General features: G+C 45.1%; 1 protein-coding gene across 1 annotated transcript in view; it reads left to right on the top strand.

The window, feature by feature from the left end:
- The window catches only part of SPATS2 (spermatogenesis associated, serine rich 2), a 108,881-nt gene that overhangs the window by 295 nt on the left and 100,841 nt on the right, over positions 1 to 7,745 (top strand). The gene's annotated exons all lie outside the window — the stretch shown is intronic.

The following is a 7,745-nucleotide window of genomic DNA, read 5'->3' as shown; positions in this document are numbered from 1 at the left end:
ACGGAGGGGACGGGGAAGTGAGCCCCTGGGACTTGGGGTGCCCAGATGGTGGAAGGTGTCTGGGGTCAGCGGGGCGGGCCCAAGCACACCGGTCCGAGTTGGGGTGTTTCCAGAGGCAGAGGCCGGGGGAACAATGGAGTGAGGGGGTTCTCTGGTGTAACCGTGTGTGGGGTATTGGATTTTAAGAAACAAGGAGAGATGGAAAATAATGAAAAAAAAAAGGGTTATTAGGGAGTGGAAGTGCAATGGATTGGGAATGCAGTGGGAATGCGTAAGGTCATCTGCATGGGTGCCGGAGGTCCTTAAGGTTTGGGGCAAAGTGGGATTTGAAAATAAGAGATAGAAGAGCATTTTTGGAATCGAGGGGAGATAAAAGAGCATTCTGGAATTGGGATGGTGGAAGAGAACGGAAAATTATGCGAAGTGGGGCAGAGGAATGAAATAGATGTGCTTTGGGCTTGAATTAAAGCGGAGGGTAGATCTAGTTAGAGAGTGTAGGGTAGGTGGACCGAGTTCTCCTAATTCATCCAGGATGATTGGGTTATTTTAGAAGGTGGATCTGTCCCAGGCTTGTCCCTCTGCTAAGGAGTACAAGCTGCTCTTTTAGTAATTTGGTTGTCATTTATAGTCCGTTTCATTGATAAAGCATACCTGTAATAATGGTGACTCCTCTGCTCAGGTTACAGTACGTATTTTACCTGTGGTTAATGAAGCAGGAGAGGCCGGGTCTCCAGAAACAGGCGCCTATCTTGCTTTTGAGTCAGGTCAGTGATAATGCAGAGTTCATGGTGTTTGAGGGAGAACCAAGAGTTTGTTTTCATTTAGACCGAAAGGTGATGAATAAAATCGAAGTTATCTGTACTTTATTAGAATTGCATTTTCTCACTGAGAAATGTTCAGGTACCATCTGCTACTGGTTTTATGTTCGTGAGAGAGTGTGGCTGCCTCAAAATCTTGATGCTGATTTCAAATGATCAGGCTGCCTCATATCTCCCAATTTGAATGAAGGTGATTTGAAAATCACCTTATTTGAAAATATTGTGGTGGGTGGGAAGTATTTCTAATAACTTGGATTTCCAGACTAAATTTTGAATGAATGGTATTAGGTACAAGATTGTTGGTTTTGAAACTGTAGTTACCTTTCTGTGTTCATAAATAGTCTACGGTAAGCCTTTTATTTGTTGGGCATTAAGTTTTGCTGACTCATTTAAGATTTCTGGGAATTCATCAGTTTATATTTATTTCTCAGCTAGATCTTGTATAGTAGCATTAGGCCACTTTATAAAAGTCCAAAAATAATTATGTAAATTGTCACTTTACTTTTATGTTATAAAAAGTGGACAAAGCAAGGAGTGAGTGCAGTGTCCTCATTAATGATAATATGGCTCTTTATTGACCTCTTTCAGTGGGCTAGGCAAGGTGCTAAGATTGTTTTGCATACATTATCTCATTTAATTGAATCCTCACAATTATTTCCTATTTTATAAATTAAGAGGTGAAATAATTCACTGAGGTCACAGAGCTAGTAAATAAAGCTGAATTCAGATCCAGCTCTTTTGGATGTCTTCTTTAAATCTTCACTGTATGGCCCTAGCTGGTTTGGCTCAGTGGATAGAGCCTTGGCCTGTGGACTGAAGGGTCCCAGGTTTGATTTTGGTCAAGGGCACATGCCTGGGTTTGGGACTTGATCCCCAGCGGGGGGGCATGCAGGAGACAGCTGATCAATGATTCTCTCTCATCATTGATGTTTCTATCTCTCTCTCCCTCTCTGAAATCAATAAAAATCTATTATAAATCAATCACTCAATCAATCTTCACTGTTTAATGGTTCTTCTTGCCCTCTCCATCCTCTGGTTTTGGTTGTAGTACAAGCAGCATGAATTGGTTGCAACTTGGATCTGATATATTAATTATTTAGATGGAGAGTGGGTTAGTGGGCTACATCTCTAGAGTTAATTGAGTGTTTACTCCTCCTGTAATTTACTAAATCTGGGGTCCTGATAATAGGGCTAACACATCTTACTAAGGTTTGTCCTGTGAGCACACTTAATTTTCTGTTTAATGTACTGCCGGCGTGCTGTGCATACATGTCACTCTTCCTTGTAGTAGTCAAGACAGCCAATTGTGGAATCAAAATTAGTTCACACAGAAAAACAATGGAAAACTGCTGAGTATTCAAGTGTCCTCTAAGCACCTGTTGAGTCCACAGTTGGTACTAGCATTATCTCTAAATATAGATAGAATCCTCTTAGAAACCCCTAGTGAAACAACTAGAACTGAGAGAAACAGCTGGGGCCTGAGGGAGGAGCCATAGGTTACTGGCCAAAACATCAGCATAGCCCCTGGAGGCTGATCCAGGAGTAGCAAAGGGCTACAGGTACTAGTGAATGGCAGGAGGGAATTATTTGTTGAGCATTTCTGTAGTCTAGGCATTGATCTCAGTGTGTTTTATATATATTACTTATAAGATCTCAATCAATCATAATAAGATAGTTTTATAAGCATTATCCCCATTTCTTAGATGAGACTCAGAAAGGTTAAGTAACTTGTGCAAAGTCAGTTAATAAAGCAGTGAAGGATGTTTGTATGTACTATTTATTGTTGTTGTTATTATTTTAAACTAGTGGCCCTACACATGAATTCGTGAGCAGATTGCTCTCTGCAGCTTGTCTCAGCTGGCCGCCCCGCCCACTGCTGCTTGTAGTTCTAACCCACACTGCAGTTTGCTGCCCCGCCCTCCTGTAGCTCTCTACTGCTCTGTAGCTCACTGCCCTGCCCTCCTGCTGATCGGTTGTTACCATCATGGTGTAACAACCATTTGCATATTACCTTTTTATTATATACTAGAGGCCTGGTGCATAAAATTCGTGCATTGGCAGTGGGTGTCCCTCAGCCCAGCCTGCACCCTCTCCAATCTGGGACTCCTCGGGGGATTTCCAACTGCCGGCAGTCGGATATCCCTCTCACAATTCGGGACTGCTGGCTCCCAACCACTCACCTGTCTGCCTGCCTGCTTGCCCCTTATCTGCTTCTACCTGCCAGCCTGATCACCCCCTAACCACTCCCCTGCCGGCCTGGTCACCCCCAACTGCTCTTCCCTGCCATCCTGGTCACCCCCAACTGCCCTTCCCTGCTGGCCTGATTGCGTACAACTGCCCTCCCCTGCCGGCCATCTTGTGATGGCCATGTTGTGACCACATGGGGGCGGCCATCTTGTGTGAGGGTGTGATGGTCAATTTGCATATTACCTCTCTGTTATATAGGAGGATTGCTGTTTGCAGTTTCTCACTATAGAGCCGCCATGTTAAAATTGGGAATTTAACAGTTACTCTCTAGGATCCACTGTGCTTCTTTGATAGAAGAAGTAGAACTGATTTTTTAATCTTGCTGCTTTCACTGGAAACTGGAAGGAAAAGCTTTTTATATTTTATTTTTCTTATTTAATTGTTGGGAAGGGGAGCCCATTCGTTTATTTAACAGATGACTTCTTTTTTAAAATATATTTTATTGGTTTTTTACAGAGAGGAAGGGAGAGAGATAGAGAGTTAGAAACATCGATGAGAGAGAAACATTGATCAGCTGCCTCCTGCACATCTCCTACTGGGGATGTGCCCGCAACCAAGGTACATGCCCTTGACTGGAATCGAACCTGGGACCTTTCAGTCCGCAGGCCGACGCTCTATCCACTGAGCCAAACTGGTTTCGGCAACAGATGACTTCTTGTAGAATATAGTTCAGTTTCTTCATTTGCTTGGTATCTATATATATAAAATCCTAATATGCAAATAGACTGAATGGTAGAACAATTCAACAACCGGTTGCTGTGATGTGCGTTGACCACCAAGGAGTGCACTCGGAACATGGCGGGTGTCAGCAGCAGGCAGCAGAGCATGGAACATGGTGGGCATCAGCTGGGGTGGGATGGTGGAACAGGTGAAGGGGGGGGTGGCAGGAGAGTGCCAGACCAAGGCTGGGCCCTGTCACTGTCATTGGGCGAGCCTCTGGTGGTTACTTGGTTACTGAAAATTCTTTGCTCCAGTGTGCTGTGGTCCTGCCTGGTGCTTGCATCTGCTGCTGGCGTTGGCCCCGCTTGCACCTGTTGCCGGCGCCAGCCCCTACCGCTTGGCACCATCAGTGGGTGTGAGGGGCAGCTGCTGGCCCTGATCTCTCCTCAGGGCTTCTCCAACTCCCCCTGCTCCTGATGGGCGATCAGGGCCAGCATCCACCTCTCTCACCTGTTTCTGGCGATGGCCCTGCTCACACCTGCTGCCGGCGCTGGCCCCAGTCCCAATCCTCGGCACCATCAGCAGGTGCAAGCGGCGGCTGCCGGCCCCGATTGCCCCTGAGGGCTTCTCCACCTTCCCCTGCTCCTGAGGGGCAATTGGGGCAGCAGCCGCTGCTTGCACCTGCTGATGGTGCGGCCCTGCTTGCATCTGCTGCAGGCACTAGCCCTAATCGCTCCGTGCTGTCAGCTGAGTGGGGCTAGCACCATCAGCGCATGGGAGCAGCAGCGCAGGAGCGGGGCTGCCGGCAGACAGGAGAGGGGGGCTGTGGTGGGAGGGGCCAGGCGGGGTCATGGAGGATGGGCTGAGACTTGTCCCTGTGCCCACTGCAGCTTTGCGGCCCACAGTTCCTTTCAAGGTGCATGAATTCATGCTCTGGGCCCCTAGTATAATTATATATCGGTAGCAACACGAAAATGGTATGTCCATTTCTATTTTGAGATCTTGACTTTCAGGTAAGTCATCTAGGCTCTGCAGGATGACGGTGAAGCATGCCTATTATAGACTTTTATCACTCCTGATATATTTTTGCCACAATAGTTTAATCATGTTCTTGCTTGGTTACTTTAAAAAAATTGTGGTAAAATATACATAACAAAAGTTACCCTTTAAACCATTTTTAAGTGTACAGTTCAGTGGCATTAAGTATGTTCACATTGCTGTGTAAGCATCACCACCATCAACCTCTAGACATTTTTATCTTCTCAAACCAAAACTCTCTACCTATTAAACAATAACTCCCGGCCTACCTCTTTGGGGCAATCCGTTGAGGAGCCCTGGATGGGTGGGTGGGCCTACCTCTTTGGGACTCCTGCACTGTGATAGGGCACAGGCCAGGCTGGGGGACCCTCCCCCTCTGCCCCGAGTGCATGAATTTCATGCACTGGGCCACTAGTTGTGAATAATTCTGCTGTGAATATTGGTGTATAAATATCTGAGTCCTTGCTTTCAATACTTGTGGGTATATACCTAGAAGTGGGATTTCTGGGTTATATAGTAATTTTTAATTTTTTGAGGAAGCTTGGTTACTTGTGAATGGTGATTTTATTATGAGTTCATCTGAAGGTAGCAATTGGCTTTATGTTTGATGGATGATGTTCCTCTACTGACTTTTTCTGTACTGTTTGTAGGACACTTGTACTGGAAATGATTCAAAAGGAAATGATTTACCTAGTTTTGATTTCTTTCTTTTAGCTTCTGCCTACTTATATTTATGTATCATGACATCTGACAAGCACATTAAAACATGTTTCAACTTAGCATTAAAGTACTTTTGAAAATTTTTTAAACATTTCAGCTGATGAGTAAAATGGGAGTTTCTGTTCTAAAGTGTGAAATGTGTCCAGTATAGAAGGAACCATTTGTTATGTGCAGATCTTTTCAGTCATACCTGTAAATGTGTGTAATCATCTTAAGAACATTATCTGTATGTGTATGTGAAAAATGTGTCAGCAGTGTAGAGGTTTTTCAGTTTATTTTGCTGCCTTTGATTGAAATTCAAGGTACTTTTTTCATTTTAAAATGTTTATATGTATGAGCTACTGATTACTGCTTATCTTTGGTATCCTTTCTTCATCCATTGAATAAGGTTTTAGTGTCTGCCGTAGGCTTTAAATACCTCAGGTTTTAAATATAGCTGTCATACAGGAAGTAAAATTGGCTGAAGTTATTTGTTTAACACCATTTTCTTTCCCTCCATATGTGAGATAGTTGACACACAGTATGAAATACAATAGGTTGAAATAGCTGCAGACTGACAGTGAATTGTCTCTTCTGATGGGTCTACCTCTCATTTCATTTTTTCTAAATGTCACAAGGAGGTTAGTTTATACCTGTATCTTGTTTCTTGAGATTATTGGATTATAAAGGCTCATGTGCTATTTTCTGGGAACCTCAGAGGAGACTTAGTGAGCCCACACCTTGGAGGTGGTGTGTTAATTCTGAAATATTTCTAAAGATTTAAAGTTTGTAAACATCTTTTCTTTAGGTTACTGGTTATTAAGCATTGGTCAGAGGCCGTCATTGTTCAATGACTAATTTGTAGTTAGGGGTTAGCTAGGAATTCTTACTAGTTCATGACCTAAATAATAACCTTGGATTGCTAGTAAGGAGTATTTTTACATTACTTAATTAGCAAAATGACATGATTACTAATTGAGGATGTGTATGTGTGTTTTTCAGAATTGGCTAAAGCAGCGGTTCTCAACCTGTGGGTCGCCAACCTGGGTGTCATGACCCCTTTGGTGGTCGAACGACACTTTCACAGGGTCGTCTAAGACCATCAGAAAACACATATATAATTACACATTGTTTTTGTGATTAATCACTATGCTTTAATTATGTTCAATTTGTAACAATGAAAATACATCCTGCATATCAGATATTTACATTACGATTCATAACAGTAGCAAAATTAGTTATGAAGTAGCAATGAAAATAATTTTATGGTTGGGTGTCACCACAACATGAGGAACTGTATTAAAGGGTCGCGGCATTAGTAAGGTTGAGAACCACTGGGCTAAAGGGTATTGGGACTGAGGAGAACAAAGAAGTATGTGATGAGGCCATTACGTGACTGTAGATGAATCATTCTATCTGTATATATAAAAGCCTAAGCAACCGCCCGACCGTTTGGCCGGTAGCTATGATGCACACTGACCACCAGGGGGAAGATGCTCAACACACAGGCATGGAAACATGGAACAGACTGATGAATCTCAGGGAAGGCAGAAGGGGGGAAGGCAGGAAGAGATCAACCAAAGATCTTATATGCATACTAGAGGCCCAGTGCACGGATTCATGTACCGATGAGGTCCCTTGGCCTGCCTGTGGGGATCAGGCCGAAACCAGCAGTCCAACATTCCCCGAGGGGTCCTAAATTGCGAGAGGGTGCAGGCCAGGCCAAGGGACCCCACCGGTCCACAAATCCATGCACCAGTCCTCTATATTATTAAAGGCCAGTGGCTGTGACACCGTAATGACCAAAGGACCAGTCACCAGGAGGTTCATGGAGCACCTCTTGGGCGGGCCCCCCTCCCGGGGCTCCGGCAGCGTCAGCGGAGTGTCACGGAGTGCTGGCAGTGTCCCCGGAGCATCGTGGAGCCCCGGCAGCGTTCGTGGAGCCTCACGAGGCACCGGCAGCGTCCCTGGAGCATCTTAGGGTGCTGGCAGAGTCTGTGGAGTGTCGTGGGGCACCGGTAGCATCCACGGAGCATGCGAGGCTTTGGGGGTCGGTGGACATGGCCCTGATGGCAGGCTAGGCCTAGGGGACCTTACACGCACACGATTTAATCGTGCGCTGGGTCTCTAGTCCTATCTAATAAAAGAGAAACATGGTAGCCAGAACCGGTTTGGCTCAGTGGGTAGAGCGTCGGCCTGCGGACTGAAAGGTCCCAGGTTTGATTCTGGTCAAGGGCACATGCCCGGGTTGCAGGCCCGATCTCCAATAGAGGGTGTGCAGGA

Source organism: Myotis davidii, unplaced genomic scaffold (assembly GCF_000327345.1).
Source record: "Myotis davidii unplaced genomic scaffold, ASM32734v1 scaffold290, whole genome shotgun sequence".
Classification (NCBI taxonomy): domain Eukaryota; kingdom Metazoa; phylum Chordata; class Mammalia; order Chiroptera; family Vespertilionidae; genus Myotis; species Myotis davidii.
This window is presented reverse-complemented; position numbering and strand designations above follow the sequence as displayed.